The following is a 16,031-nucleotide window of genomic DNA, read 5'->3' as shown; positions in this document are numbered from 1 at the left end:
GTTTTCCTTTTCCAAGACCTGGCAGACTTGTCGGTTGAGGGCAGAAAGCAGGAAGTCAGGAAGAGGTGTGGGAGAGGGGATGAGGGGCAGTGCTCCCTGATCACCCACTGTGTGCCAGGGTACCTACTGCATGCCACCTTCCCATTTCCTTTCTTCCCAATAACCCTTGAAGGCAAGTGTTTCTACTCCTACATCACCCGAGGGAGGTGGTGGGAGAGGCCCTTGGAGGCTGTGTGGCGGCCATGCTCAAAAGGCAGGTGGACCCCCCAGCAGACACTGTAGGTGTGGCTATGTAGTCAGGGCCCCTTTTATCTCCAGGCCCTGTAGCTGAGGAGCTAGAGTAGAAAAGGATGTGGTCCTGGGAAGTGTGGAGAAGCTGGTCAGGCATCCAGGGGCCCAGGCATCCCAGAGGGCACTGCCTCAGGCCTATCCCTGGAGTCCTGGGTGATTGGTGTCCTGGTGAGGGTCACGCTAAGTTTGTGGGTGAGGGGCCTGTTTTTTTTTTTTTTTTTTTTTTTTTTTTTGCGGTACGCGGACCTCACCGCTGTGGCCTCTCCCGCTGCAGAGCACAGGCTCCGGACGCGCAGGCTCAGCGGCCATGGCTCACCGGCCCAGCCGCTCCACGGCACGTGGGATCTTCCTGGACTGGGGCACGAACCCGTGTCCCCTGCATCGGTAGGCGGACTCCCAACCACTGCGCCACCAGGGAAGCCCCCAGGCCTGTTTATTTTTAATTAAATTTTTGAGTGGGTAACGTGCTCACATGGTTCAACAATTTGAAACTATAAAACGTTTAAGAAAAAAGATAAGAAAACTAAACAAGTAAAAATAAGATATACAAAAGAGGGGCTTCCCTGGTGGCGCAGTGGTTAAGAATCCACGTGCCAATGCAGGGGACTCGGGTTCGAGCCCTGATCAGGGAAGATCCCACATGCCGCGGAGCAACTAAGCCCGTGCGCCACAACTACTGAGCCCGTGCTCTAGAGCCCACGAGCCACAACTTCTGAGCCCGCGTGCCACAACTACTGAAGCCTGTGCGCCTAGAGCCCATGATCCGCAACAAGAGAAGCCACCACAATGAGAAGCCCACGCACCGCAATGAAGAGTAGCCCCCGCTCGCTGCAGCTAGAGAAAGCCCGCGCACAGCAACGAAGACCCAACACAGCCCAAAATGAATAAAATAAAATAAAATTTTAAAAAAAGATATACAAAAGAAACCAAAGATTAAATTGAAAAGAAAAAACAAAAAAGTAACAAAGAAAGAAAAAGAAGGAAATAAAAATTATAAAAAGTTAGGCAGTGAAAACAATTTTTTCCACTCTGGTACTTCATCTACTGGGATCCCACCCTTCCCCTAGCCTGTGATCACCAGTGGTAGTATTTTGTGTGTCCTTCCCAGTTAATTTAAGCCTTTACCAGCAAATGTTTTCCTTTTCACAAAAAGTGGCATACAGTTCATGCTGTTTTATTTTATTTTATTTATTTTGTGTGTGTGTGGTATGCGGGCCTCTCACTGTTGAGGCCTCTCCCGTTGTGGAGCACAGGCTCCGGAGGCGCAGGCTCAGCGGCCATGGCTCACGGGCCCAGCCGCTCCGCGGCATGTGGGATCTTCCCAGACCAGGGCATGAACCTTTGTCCCCTGCATTGGCAGGCGGACTCTCAACCACTGCGCCACCAGGGAAGCCCAGTTCATGCTGTTTTGTCCCTTGGTTCTTTTTCTTTCATTCAACAGAATTTCTTGGACATCTTTCCATATACACATCATTTCACACATTTACAAGTCCCTCTGTAGGATAAATTCCCGGAAGGAGAATTTCTGGGGGGAAAGGTTTATGCATTTGTGATTCTGATATTGCCAGATTGACTTACGTAGAGATTGTTGCAGTTTATAAGCCCCAGGTAATCTCCGAGGGCATCCAGGCCTTAATTGTTCCTGGTTTCCAAGATGACTGCACTAGGCTTTCCTGCACGTGACTCCACAGCGTGTATTGTGGTTGACCACCCGAGGAGGCAGCTCCTTACCTCCCCATTACAGACTGCCCTGTTATGGCCTGAGGGAGGTTGACTGTGGCCAGACATCCTTTGCCCTCCAGGTCTCCCCTTCACCATTCTCTCTGGGCACCCAAGGGCTGCTTGGGGTTTCCCAAACATAAGTCACACCTCTACACTTTGGCCCACATTGTTCCCACCTCCTGCCCTGTCCACCCTCCATTCTCAGTCTGGAAAACTCTGACTCTTCCTTTAAGACTCAGCTTCAAGGTGGCCTCTGCAGAGGCCTCCCTGACCCTCCCAGGCAGAACCGGTCATTGCCCCCTTCCCCTGGGTGCCCTCCCACAGAACTCAGGCAGCTCCTCGCCATTCGAGCACATTTGGACCCGCCAGTGGGGTAACTGTCTGTTTACATGGCTCTGTCTCTCCAGCACCCAGCCCAGGCTGGGCCCACACGTCCAACTCATCTGTGACTAAAATTAAACTCGCTGGAGAGGTAGGATGGCATGGAAAGGGCACAGGCGTGGGAGTCAGGCTGCTGTGGCTCCATCCTCTGTCCAGTCCCCACTGCGCCAGCCCCAGCTCCCCCTCCTTGGCTGTGTTCTGACCACACTGGCCTACACTCCTTTCCCACTCATGGCCCTTCACGTGCTATTCCAGCTGCTTAGAATGCCCTTCTCCCGACTCTTTCTCACTTCCAGTGCCCAGCTTAACTATCACCTCCTCCTGAGACAGGCCTTCCTTGGCCCCTGAGTCTGAAGGCACACTGCCCCCCATTCCTTCGTTCTCTGGTCATTCCCTTCACAGATTTACTACAATCCTGAGTCTCACTTTGATGTGTTGGTTTACCTGTTCGCTGCTTGTCTGCCCCGCTGTGACCCTAAAGTCCTTGAGGGCAGAGACTGTGGCTTATTCGCTGCCATGGGCCCAGAGCTAACATGGGGCCTGGCACATACTAGGCACAACAGAAATCTTCAGCAACTGGATGAGGAATGAGCAGAGGAACGGGTCCTGACCCCCACTCCACCACTTCCCAGCTTTGTCCGTAGATTAATTACCCTCTCTGAGGGGCTCCTCATTTGAAGATCAGGCCTTTTAAGTTGTGATGTGTATTGAAGATTGTGAAAAATGCCTGATCACATGAAGAGGCTCCATAAATGGTAGCTGTTATTTGTGAAGTTTTTCTTTCTTCTGAAAAATGCACCCTTTTTGGCCAGGTTTGGAGACCTTATTGCCCATCTTTTCTGTGCTGAGGTGGAACGAATGTATAGAAAACTACATACAGCCATTTCTACATACATATATATATCTACACACTCATGAAACCACCTCCCAAATTAAGAAGTAGAACATTCCAACACCCAGGAAATTTTCCAGGTTAGCCTCCCCTCATCCCCTTCCCCCACCAATGGACCCCTCCCATTCTTTCCCTCTTCTCTTTGACCTGAGCTCATGGCATGTCCATTCTTCAAGCCGTTTCTGACTCATTCCTTTCCCCACTTCCGTTCCTCTTCTGAGAACTTTCCTAGGAATTCTAGCTCTCCTGACTTCTCCTACCACCAAACCGGAGGTCTGCAAAGTAGGGGACATGCAACCCAGTGGAGTGCAAGATGGCCCAGTAGTTCCACTCCTATGTATATGCCTGAAAAAAACTGAAAACAGGTACTCAAACAAGTACATGTACACGCATGCTCACAGCAGCACTATGCACAAGAGCTGAAAGATAGAAACAGCCCAAATGTCCATTGACAGATAATGGATAAACAAACTGTGGTATATACTTACATACTCAGCCATAAAAAGGAATGAAGTACTGCTATGTGCAGCCACGGGGATTAACTTTGAAAACATTATGCTAAGTGAAAGAAACCAGAGCAAAAGGTCACATATTATATGATTCCATTTATATGAAATATCCAGAACAGAGAAATCCATAGTGATAGAACACATAGTGGTGGTGGTCAGGGGCTGGGTGGGGATGGGAGGGGGAGAAACTGCTTAAAGGGTAAGGGGCTTTACTTTGGAGTGATGGAAATATTTTGGAAGTAGAGGTGGTGGTTGGATAACATTGTGAATGTACTAAATGCTACTGAGTTGTTTACTTTAAAACGGCTGATTCCGGGACTTCCCTGGTGGTCCAGCGGTTAAGCCTCTGCCTTCCAGTGCAGGGGACGCAGGTTCCATCCCTGGTTGGGGAACTAAGCTCCCACATGCTGCAGGGCAACTAAGCCTGCGTGCTACAACTACTGAGTCCACATGCCACAACTACTGAGCCTGAGCGCCACAACGAAATATTCCACATGCTACAATGAAGATCTTGCATGCTGCAACTAAGACACGATGCAGCCAAATAAAATAAAATTGTAAAAAATTTTCATGTTATGTGTACTTCACCTCGATAAATTATTTTTGAAAAAATGAAGTAGCCACTCTTACTGGTGAGCTGGGAAGTTTGAATGAGGCACAGACTCCAACTTTCTAAGCTGTGAAGTGCTGGGCAAATACCAGCTGGGGGTGGCTGAAGAAAGGAATGGCCTAGGGGTCGGCACGTGTGGTTTGCTGCTCTGCCCTAAGCAGTAATGATAGGATGATAAGAGTTAACTATGATAATTACAACTAACACTTCTATAATGTTTAATGTGAACCAGGCACTGTTCCAAGTGCTTTACATCTTAAACTCACTAAATCCTTACAACTCTTAATAGGTGAGTGCTATCGCTTTTTCATTACAGATGAGGAAACTGAGGAACTGAGGTTTAAATGACTTATCCAAGTCACAGATGAGGAAGGGGCAGAGTCCAAATTTGAACCTTGGCAGTCAGCCTCAACCCCCAGGCTCTGTGCTAAGTGCTTTTCATGTTTTATCTCATTTAATCCTGTGAGGTACGTATTATTGAGACAGGCTGGGACGTGTGATCTGGGACCTGGGACCCTTTGCTGCAGTGCTTACACCTGGACAAAATACAAAGAAACTATAAGGGACTAAAAATAACTGCGTGCATGCAGTTGGGGCAAATTATAGAGAACAAGATACAAACGACCAAAAACCCAACTGCTGCTTCTGAGGTGTCGGGAGCAAAAGCAGGGTACTTCGCATGCCCCCTGCACACAGCACCACGAGGGGGCTGGGCAGACCACCTAAGCACCCCATCCAGCCTGACCCTGGACCCGTCCCTACCCTCATCCCTTATAAGGAAACACCTCACCACCCACCTGGGGAGTGAGCTTGTTTTCACTCCCCCTTGCTGCAGCAGGGGACCCAATAAAGCCTTGCTTGAATTTCTTGTCTGGCCTCTGATCAATTTCTATTGATTAAGGAGGCCAAGAACCCTGGCAGGTAACATCATTATTCCTAATTAAAAAAAAAAAAAAAATCCCTTCATGGTCCCTACATGTTCAATGCCTTCCAGTCTTTCCCCTGCATTTATGTATATTTATGTGTATTTACATATTTACATATTATTTTATTATGTATTTATATATTTATGTATTTATATATAGGTCCACATACTCCTGTCATTATCTCCTCTTCATCTTCATTTCCCTCTATTTATTTTTTTAAATATTTATTTATTTGGCTGTGTCGGGTCTTAGTTGCCACATGTGGGAATTTTCCTTGCGGCACATGGGATCTTTCGTTGCGGCGCAGGCTTCTCTCTAGTTGTGGCAGGCAGGCTTAGCTGCCCCGTCGCATGTGGGATCTTAGCTCCCCGACCAGGGATGGAACCCGCGTCCCCTGCACTGGAAGGTGGATTCTTAACCACTGGATCACCAGGGAAGTCCCTTCATTTCCCTTTATACTGTACATATTACTACCTGAATTTATTATTTATGCTTTCTTTGGGTTTCCCATCTCTGCAAAACAGAGCTTTTGATTACTGTTGACTTCCCAATACCCAGAACAATGTGTGGTACATAATAGGCTTGCAATAAAAATTTAAATGAATGACTTGTACATGGTATTGGGTAGCTTTGTGTGCCTGTGTTTGAATGAATAAAATCATTCTGTACATGTTCTACTTTTTAAAATTTAATGTCCTGGATTAAAAAAAAATCAGTACATAGATCTAGCTCATTCTTTTTAACAGATGGATATCCTGTACTGTGTAGCTAGCACCCTTTATTTAACCTGTTTCCTATTTAATTAATCCACATTTTTTCCAGTGTTATCTCTAACACAAACAACATGGTAATAAACATCTTAGCAGGTGCCTTTTTGTGCGTATGTGTACCTATTTCTCTAGCATGAGTGCCTAGAAGTGGACTTGCTGGGAGGAATACTATATACACTAAAATGTCCATAGATAACGCCAAATTGCCCTCCCGATATCCATTCCTGCCAGCGTTGGACGAAGGTACACAGCAGGTTTTCACACATCTTGCACCAGACTGGGTATTATCAGTCTTTTAAACTTTTTGCCAGTCTGACGGGGGAAAGGAACCCTCAATTTACAGGTGAGGAAACTGAGACTCAGAAAAGTTTAGGGACTTTCCCGCATGATGGGTTGCGATTTGCCACTTGATGTGTCCGATTCCAGGGAGGACGGGCCAAAGGTGGACACGGTCCTCTATGCTATGCGTCCTCGGGCACGTCTGGTTATCTCTGGGCCTCGCGATGCCGGCAAGCTGGCCTTCCTCCCCCCGCCAATTCTCAGGCTCCTTCAGGGCAGCCAAGTCCTGGCCCTTCCCGATCGCCAACCCGGGGCCAGGGAGGACCCGCCCTACTGCCTTCACGGCTCCGAAATGGCGACCAGGGGGATGGCAAAGCCACGCCCCCTGGGAGGCGGGGCCTGAGTTCAGGCCAGAGCGATGGATATCCGAGCCCAATTTGAAGTCCGCCGCCAGGCGAGCTCACGCAGAAGCAGAGAGCTGGTGGCGTCGCAGGTCGGGAGGAGGAGCACCGAGTGGAGGGCTCGCTTGCCGGGGCCGCCCGAAGGCGTCTTCAGTGCGGGCGCTGGGGCCGCCATCTTAGATGGCGGGAGTAAGACGAGAAAGAGCGTGAGAAGCGAAGGCTTCCCTGCCGCTCTTCTTGGGCACCGAAGAGGGCCAGCTGGCCGGGCTTTGGGGTGTGTGCCCTGAGGTGCGGAGTGCGAGAGCGACGATGCGAGGGCTGCCCGGGGCCCCGTCCCCTGGGCTGGGGACGCGCCGAATGTGACCGCCTCCCGCTCCCTCGCCCGCCGCGGGGAGGAGGAGCGGACCAGACGCCACTGCCGGACGACTGGACACAGAGGCGGCCGGGCTCCCTCAGGTAGGCTGCAGGGCCGGGCCCGGGATGCCGGGGGAGACGGGCGGCGGCGGGGCTGAGGGGGCCGGGTTCCCCGGAGGCCCGGCCAAGGCGGCGCTGACGGAGCGGCCCCGCGGCTGCCGGGCGGAGGGCCCGGGCCAGGCCGCTGTCACCCCGGGTGGCGCTGGGCGGGCGGGGGCCCTGGGGCCCGGTGTCATGGCCGGCGAGCCGAGTTCCCACATCTCCACTCAGGTTTCCTAGTGTTTTGGGGAAACGTGCCGGCACTACCCCTGTATCTGGTGTACATTCCTTATATTTTGGCCACGGGAAAAACCGCCCAGAGCTGTCTCGGATCTGAGTGTTGTCACTCAGATGGGTTAATGTTTTTTTGGCCGCGGAGTGGGGGACCCGGGCTTGCATCTTCTCTCAAGTGACACCCTTTTCCGGAAGATGAGAGCAGTCAGGGACGGGAGGAGGAAATGGGTCGATGCTCCACCACAAAGGCATAGGGGCCTCCCCTTGGGTCTCAGGACTCTGCGGGTACCTAATGAGACGTTTGCGGTGCTTATACTGACGATTGGCCCCGGGATGCCTTTGGAATGAAGATCCAGGGCTCTTGTGTGTGAAGTGAGAGCCTCCAGGACGCTTCAGTTCTGCAGCTGCAGAGGCTCTGCAGAGCTAGTCGATGCCCAGAGAGAGGAGTTTGGACATCAGGAGAGGCGAGGCGGCTCTGTTCATTCATTGTTCTCTTTCAAGGGCTCTGGGTGTGCCCCCCTGGTATTCACTCTCTGGTGGGAAGAATGATAGGGTCTCCTGTGTCTCCTCGAGATGTGGCCGGGTTCTAGAGGATCACCGAGTCTAAGTAGGGAATGGATTCAGCGCACGTTCATCATTTCTGCCTGATTCGTCCTCTCCGGGCTGGAGGGAGTCTGCCCTCTGTTAGCTCCCGAGGCATGAACACTGTGCGCTGTGATTAGGATGGATTTACCAAGTGTCTTGGGAATTTGGAACAACTAGTTTTGCCTGGGGGAGTTGAGGAAGCTTGTAGACTGGAGGGGACTTTTGTGCTGAGGTTTGGGCTGATGAGTAAGTGCTCATCAGGTGAGGAGGAGGGGAGAGCATGCTAAATTGAGGGAACAGCTGGTTCAGAGGCACGGAGACGTGCAGGAGTTTGGGGAGCAGCAAGCAGTCTGGGGTGCAGGAAGGAAGTGGTGGGAGATTAGGGTCTGAAACAAAAGTTGGCTAGCTTGTGGAGGATCTTTGTTGAAGATAGTGAACTAGTTGATTTAATCGGGATTATTTTAAACGGGTGTTGCTAATTCTCTTTTCTTGCTGATAACTTTATTTCCTCCTCCTGTTGATGTTAAAGCTGATAGTAATTGCACAGATTGACTTTGTTAAACCCAGTTAAGAACATTTTGATACGGGCTTTATGTCAAATGTTTTGTACTTGCATTGTGGTGAACGAACTGAACTCATATTCCTAGGGATTCTTGCAAACGTTTCTTCTGAAGTTACACTTGCTAACAAAAATGTTGATTTTATAAATGTAGTACACTCTACTAATACTACATTTTCAGTGGCTGTTGACAATATAAACCATGCTCCCCAGTCATTTAGAAACTGGCATATTGTATGAAACATCTGAAAAATTGTAGAATGCAAGTGAGTATATTTTTAGTTAAGTAAATGTTTTATATAGTAAACTGTTTCTTTGGATTGATTCCGTGGATTACAATTCTGTTATAAAGTCTTTAGCTCTATGAACATAATTTTCCCCAAAGATCTGTATTTTGATTAACGTTTATGCTAAAGTGATTATTATGGTATTAACGGACTTAATCTAGCAGTTCCTAAATCTTTCTTGGGTTGTGATGATTATATACCACTGGAGAACCTTTTGGCTTGTTTTCACCCTTATCACTTCAAGGGATAAGCTGTTGAAAATGCAACAGAGACAGTTTGACCCAGTTGAACACTGGATACTTGGGAAAATTAACCTGTTACTCTTTCTGTTGTAAAAGCTCATCTTTTAGGTATGCGGTGTTTGTGATCGTAAGTTGTAGTGGAACTGCTTAGTCTTGTTAAACTCTTGTCAAATAGTTTAAAAGATGTGCATGCCTTCAAAATAGAAGGCTTGAGTGAAATACATTAGAACATATTTTGTGGGATTTGGTTTAGCAGAAGAAAACAGTGAGAAGCAGGTTAAGCTGGTCACTTATGATGAAAAGTATCTAAAAGATGAAATGGAGAAAGGTTAAACATTAAGTATTGTATTATAACTGCTTTGAGACTGGTTGCTTTTAGTTTAAAACATGCCGTCTGTGAAATCCAAAGTAGGAGTTTGCTCTGAAGATGAAACAACTTCTTGGAAGTTGAATTTGACTTTCAGAAGCACCAGATTATTTATTAAATGGAAAATATAATTAATAACTTGAAATTACTATTTCAAATAGCCTGTTAGTAGTAGGTGCATGATTCTATCACATCTTAATTCCAGGTAAAACTTTGTTAATAACCTATTGCTTAAAGTAGAAAAATGTTACATGGGAGAGTGCTTTTGTTTGCGTGTTAACATAGTAGGCCATATATAATAATCCTGGTCTTGGGAGGAGCTTGTTAGCCAAACAGCATGCCTTAATGTTGACTTGCAGAAGAGAATTTTAAATATTGTCTTTGAAAGGCAGTGGAGTAATGTCACAGCGGGATGGGGGTTAATGAAACCACAAAATCGAGCTTTGACTTATTAAAAGGTCTTCTGTTTTTTAAATTGTGCGTGTCATGGAAGTCAGTTCTCCATAACAAATGTCTGTAGTCGGAAAATTGCTCACCTTGGCTAAATTAATTGGGAAATCCAAAGAACACTTGGGTTCATTTAGGATAAAGTTGTTTAGGATTTAGGTTGGGGTGTGTGTGTGAGAGTGTGTTTATATTTATGTATGTGTATGGATGTATAAGAATGCTTATTTGCTAAACTGACCAGGTTGAAAATGTGATACTAGATATTTGTGTTATAATTCACTTAGTATTTCTGGTATAGGGCTTAACTGCCTTGCCTGTAATCCTCAGGATAGTAATGTCTGGGTATTGCCTTAAAGTTGTGAGTAAAAATTCCTTAATTACATATCAAAATTTTCATCTTTAATTTTACGGTGGTTGAATCATTCTGTTCCTCCTTTTCTCCCAGAATACTTGTGTAGCTCGCAATGATTTTAATAGTTAACTTCAGATCTGTTAGCTTTTCTTCTAAAACTACTCCTAGAATGTCAGTTTAACCAAGGAAAATGTCAAATGGGTGTTGTTCCTTTGTTACTGGTTTTGGCCCAGGCTATCTCAAGTCTCTTTGGCAAATCACTCAAGAAGTGTGTTAATTGCTTCACATTCCAATCAGTGTACATAGTTTTTCTTGAGGAACACTTGACACAGAGTTTTATTTTTAGATCAGATTCTAAGGGATTTTACTGGGTGGGGATTAACAACCCTAAAACTAGTTTGGAATCAAAACCTTTGTGATTTAGAAACTGTTTACATTTTTGGTTAATGAATGGGAAGCTGCAGGCAATGACAGTGTTTTAGGGAACCAGATATGTCTAATTGCTTCTGAGGACCCTTGTAGACTATACCGATGACATCTTTCTACCTGTTGGGTTTCACTTATTATGATCCAGTAAGTAGCAAGAGTAAGTACATCTTTACTGTTGTAGTCAAGATGTTGTCTCCTATTTATTTTCTTCCAGCCTGCTAGGGAAGGCAAAAGTAGTCTGATTTCTTTGAAGCTACTTCTTTCTAGGCATCATATTTGGACAAAGTATTTACCTTTCTCCACCCATAAACATTTCTGATGGAAGAATCAGGGTAGTTAATGTTTTAACTTTGATAATAGGTCTTTAAAGTTATGACATTCTTAATCTGGGTTTTATGGAGGCATACTTTTCAATCTCAGATAGCTTTTAACATCTGTCCTTTACCTAGGTTTGGGGTAGATGAAATACTGAGTTTTCCTTAGAACATGATTCTTGTTCTGTGTGGCAAATCTCATTAGGAAGCTCAGAGTTTTTGGGAGAGGCATTTCCCTGGATCCAGATAGATCATTCAGAAAGGAACTCCCATTTGCATTTAAGAAAGTTTGTTTACAGTAGGAAAAAACTAGAAAAAGTTCAAATGTACAACAATGATAAAATGATTAAGTAAACTGTGGTACAGCCACTTATGGGGCCCTATGCTTTTCATTAACTGTGGCGTATATGAAGCATTTATGATGCGGGAAATGCTATATCCAAATGATTACAGTTGTGTTAAAAAACGAAACAGTACAGTGGAATATTACTCAGTAATAAAAAGGAATGATGTACTGGTACATTCTCCAACATGTATAAACCTTGCAAACATTATATTAAATGAAAGAAGCTAGTCAGAAAAGACCACATATTGTATAATTCCTTTTATATGAAGTGTCCAGAGTAGGCAAATCTGCAGAGAAAGTAGATTAGTGGTTGCCAGTGGCTGGAGGGAGTAGGCAATGGGGAGTGACTATGACAGGGGTTTCTTTTTTGAAGTATTGAAAATTTTCTAAAATTGATTGTGGAGGTGAATGCACAACTCTGTGAGTATAATAAAAGCCATTGAATTGTACACTTTAAATGGGTGAGGTGTATGGTATGTAAATTATATCTCAAGCTTTTTAAAAAAACTCAAAACCTACCCATAGGGAGAAAACACATGTAGATGTTAACAATGGTTGTTAAACAGTAGAAATACGGATAATGTTCCTCTTTATACTCTTCATATTCTCTGAATATATTGGCTTATAATAGAAAAATACATATAATAAAGTTAAATTCTATTCGTGGTGTGGGCCCTTATGTCCCTCCAAACCATTCAGTCACTCTCAGATTACACTTACAACTATATTTTTGAGCTTCTTTCACCTGTTTTCTACTTCCTCCAGATTAGTTCAGGCTTTTATGCTGTATTTGCCTTGACTGTTGTTAGAACTTCTGAATTGAACTTCTTTTTCTTATTTCTTCCCATGCCAGTACACTTTTCACATTATTGCCAGATTCACTTTTTAAATGTGTAGAATCTTAAAAATTGAGTTTCATTAATTTTTTGTATAGGTAGTACAGTCACATGCTACAAAATTCAAAGAATACAGAAAGTTATGCTGTGCAGAGTAATTCTGCTTTCCCCTTTGTTTCCCAGATACCCAGCTTTTTTTCATGGAGGGAAATATGTTATGGGGTTCTTATGTTTCCTGTTTTGTGATGATACAAGAATATTCAGGCGTAGATGTGCTGGCCTTACTTCCTTTGGCAAATTGTCCAAGAGTCTCCATTGCTTTTCAGACTAAGCATACAGTTCTTGCTTCTATGTCTTGCTAATGTGGATTCCTCTTACTATCTTCAGTGGAATTCAGAAGCCATTTTTTTTTAGCACCTAAGTAGGTGCAGAAGGCTAGTGTGGTGGAGGGTGAATTAGGTAAGTTCCTGCCTTCAGCGACCTTATCTAATGAGGAGAGATTCACAGGATTTCCTCACTTTTATCTGTTCCTCTTTTAAGAGTCATTTTGAACACCATCTTCTAAATATCATTTCCCGATCTTTTTCTCTTCTTCTCACTCATTGTTTCCTTCTTTGAACCCCACCTTAAAACCCTTACATTTATTTTTCTTATGGTCTTTATCATATAGTCATTTGTGAGCTTATCATCCCATTAGGTTATCAACTCAAATTAATGCTTTCTAGTCAATGTGCAAGTCCTTCTTTACTGATATTTGTGAAAAAATTTGAGAGGCTGAGGGACCAGGCCTGTGTGCTTTGGTGAAAGTATTGAATCTAAATTACCACATTTAATATTAGGTTTTATAATAAGACCTTTTATTTAAACTTAACAGGGTTTCTGTATGTACTTTTCAGTACCATGCACTGTAGACTTTATATGTATTTATTGTGACGTATTGATATTTTATTAAAGTGTTTGTTTACCTCTCATCTTTTCTCGGAGGACTGTATCTTAATCATCTTTGAATACCCAGAGTTTAGCACAGTGGCTGGCCCCCCTGATTTCAGTTCAATTTGTTGAATGTAAGGTGCTAAATGATGTTTATTGAATTGAATTTTTTGTATAGATGTCTTACGTCTCTGGCTAAACTTAAGCTCCTTAGAGCTGAGCCATGTCTTATTTATAAATCTCTAGTTCTTAAAACTTTCTCTTGATTATGTAATAAACATTAATTGCATGAGTAGAGATTCACAGGTTAATCACCTGTGGATTTAGTTCCTTCCTACTGCCCACCACACAAATGCTTACAATTAAAAGGGTATACTACTTATTAAACTCATACTCAGAACTTTGTAACTTAGACATCTGTCGGAGGAATTACCGTGTCTGTTTTGCTTTATCAGTAGAGTGCTCTGGGTTCTCACTGCCAGCTCCTTGAGGACATTTGCCTGCTTTGGCAGCTCACTCATTGGTTCAAGCCACTCTTGCCATACTGGCTATTTTCTTCTGCATTCATAGGCTTTATATGTGGAGGAAAGTTTCAGCCAGAGAGAATGAGGGGATAAATGATACTCTCCTGCCTTCCTTGATCTTAGTCTGGACTGGAATTAGAGAAGTGTGAATGTGAGAATAGATATGTCCTTCACGACTAGTATTTATCTAGCTGTCTGACAATGCAAAATGGACCCTTTCGGCTTTTTTTGGGGGTGGTGGTGGTGGTAACTTATACAAAATATAAAATATACCATTTTAACCATATTTAAGTGTATTACTCAGTGGCATTAAGTGCATTCATAGTGTTGTGCAACCATGACCACTAATCTTTTTCCAGAACTTTTTCATCATCCCAAACAGAAGAACCCTGTAACAATTATAGAATAACTCCTCATTCCTCCCTACCTCCACCCTCTGGTAAACTCTGTTCTACTTTCTCTCTGTGAATTTGCCTAGTCCAAGTATCTCATATAAGGGGAATCACACAATATTTATAATTTTGTATCTGGTTTATTTCACTTACTGTGTTTTCAGGGTTCGTCCATATTATATTGTGTGTGAGAATTTTATTCCTTTTTGTGGTTGAATAATATTCCATTATGTATGTGTGTGTGTGTATGTATGTGTATGCTCCCGTGTGTGCACACATAAAATATTTTATTTATCCATTCAATAGTTGATGGGCTCTTGGGTTCCACCTTTTGGCTTTTGTGAATATTGATGCTATGAACAGTGGTTTACAAGTATCTATTTGAGTCTCTGCTTTTATTTCTTTTTAGTATATACCCAGGAGTGGAATTGCTGATCATATGGTAATTCTGTTTAACCTTTTGAGGAACTGCCAAATTATTTTCCACAGCAACTGAACCATTATATATTCCCACCAGCAATGCATGAGAGTTGCAATTTCTCTGCATCCTTGCTAACACTTGTTATTTTCTGTTTTTTGATAGTAACTGTCCTAATGGATGTGAAGTGGCTCTAGGCTTTTTTCTCACTGCTGATTAGATCGAATGGTCAAACCAGAAGGTTAGGAAGTTGGCTGTATTTGCATCGCATGGACTTTTTCCTTCCTTATAAATGTATTTGTATACAGTGTTCTTGAAAGAGATAAATTAATTACACAATTAGTGACTCATTTTTTGAAAAAAAAAAGTTTTTTAAGCTGGTACATACAGTTGTTGTAGTTACCTTCTTTGTACCCTCATTCCCCCCCGCTTTTTTTTTCTTTAATTTTCTTGGTGGCCACGTGGCATGTGGGATCTTAGCTCCCCAACCAGGGATCAGACCCGAGCTCCTTGCATTGGAAGCGAGGAGTCTTACACTGGACCGCCAGGGAAGTCCCTACCCTCATCCCCTTTTAATCTAAAATGTATTCAGTTAACCTGTAAAAGATGATTTCAGTTAATCCTGGGTGGTAAGATATAGTAAGTGAAAAAAGTAGGGTACTAAAATATGTACAATAAGACTCCATTTTTATAAAGAAAAACATTTACATGCGTCTATTAAAATGCTACCCCTTCAAGTTCAAATACTACAATGAAATCATTCTTTAGTGTCTACCTCTTCCTCCACTTGAGCTATAAGTGACCTTTCCATGCTCCAAATTCTTATAGTTTTCTTAAGAAGTTAACGCCTCTCCACCCCATCACCACACACAAAAAAGCTGTCACATCTTGTTGTAGGCCTCTTTGTCATCCTGAAAGCTCATAGCACATAGTCTTTGGGAAATGATGATTTTTTTTCTTCTACTTTAAAAACTCTTGGAAGGCCAGGTCTGTCTTTCTTAACTTTATATTCTTCGAAGCAATTAGCAGTTGAAATAGATTCTTAGAAATTGTTAAATGATAGTGCTCCTTATACTTTTCCACTCAGTTCTCTGCCAGGTTGCAGTATACAGAGAGGCATTCTGGTCCTTTAGATTGTATATATCAGTACTTTTATGTGGTAGATAGTGATTCAATATCCATGGAAAAGAATTAGGGTAAATATTGTAATGATAGCTTTTCTCCATTAATATTTTATTCTGCTATTTAAGCATCTAATTTTGTGCGAGGTACTATAGTGGATGATGGAGTATAACAAGATGTAGGAAATGCGTATAGTTCTTTTCCTTAAGGCATTCAGACTTTGGTGTATAATTACATAGGTTACATATTCGTATTTTGTTTTTTTGCTCCTGTGGCAAAGTAGCTGGGTATAATTTAGGGCTTTAATGATTCAGTGGTCTAATTTACAGAGAAAACTTCTGCACATTTCCTTGTTTCAAGAAAATTATTCTTGAAAAGTTGATTTAAAATATTTTCTGGGAAACAAGTGATAC

The 16,031-nt window shown here is 43.5% G+C and overlaps 1 protein-coding gene across 2 annotated transcripts in view; it reads left to right on the top strand.

Annotated features, from left to right (window-relative positions):
• The first annotated feature begins 6,875 nt into the window (after positions 1-6,875).
• RAF1 (Raf-1 proto-oncogene, serine/threonine kinase) overlaps positions 6,876-16,031 on the top strand; it is a 71,980-nt gene continuing 62,824 nt past the window's right edge. Inside the window, exon 1 of one of the 2 annotated variants that reach the window (XM_079933498.1) lies at positions 6,876-7,237. The gene's annotated coding sequence lies outside the window, so the exon portion shown is untranslated. The remainder of the gene's footprint in view (positions 7,238-16,031) is intronic. The other variant, XM_079933497.1, reaches the window with a different exon arrangement.

This window comes from Stenella coeruleoalba, assembly GCF_951394435.1.
Source record: "Stenella coeruleoalba genome assembly, chromosome: 10".
Taxonomy (NCBI): Eukaryota; Metazoa; Chordata; class Mammalia; order Artiodactyla; family Delphinidae; genus Stenella; species Stenella coeruleoalba.
Note: the sequence above shows the minus strand (reverse complement) of the source record. Positions and strands in the feature narration are given on the sequence as shown.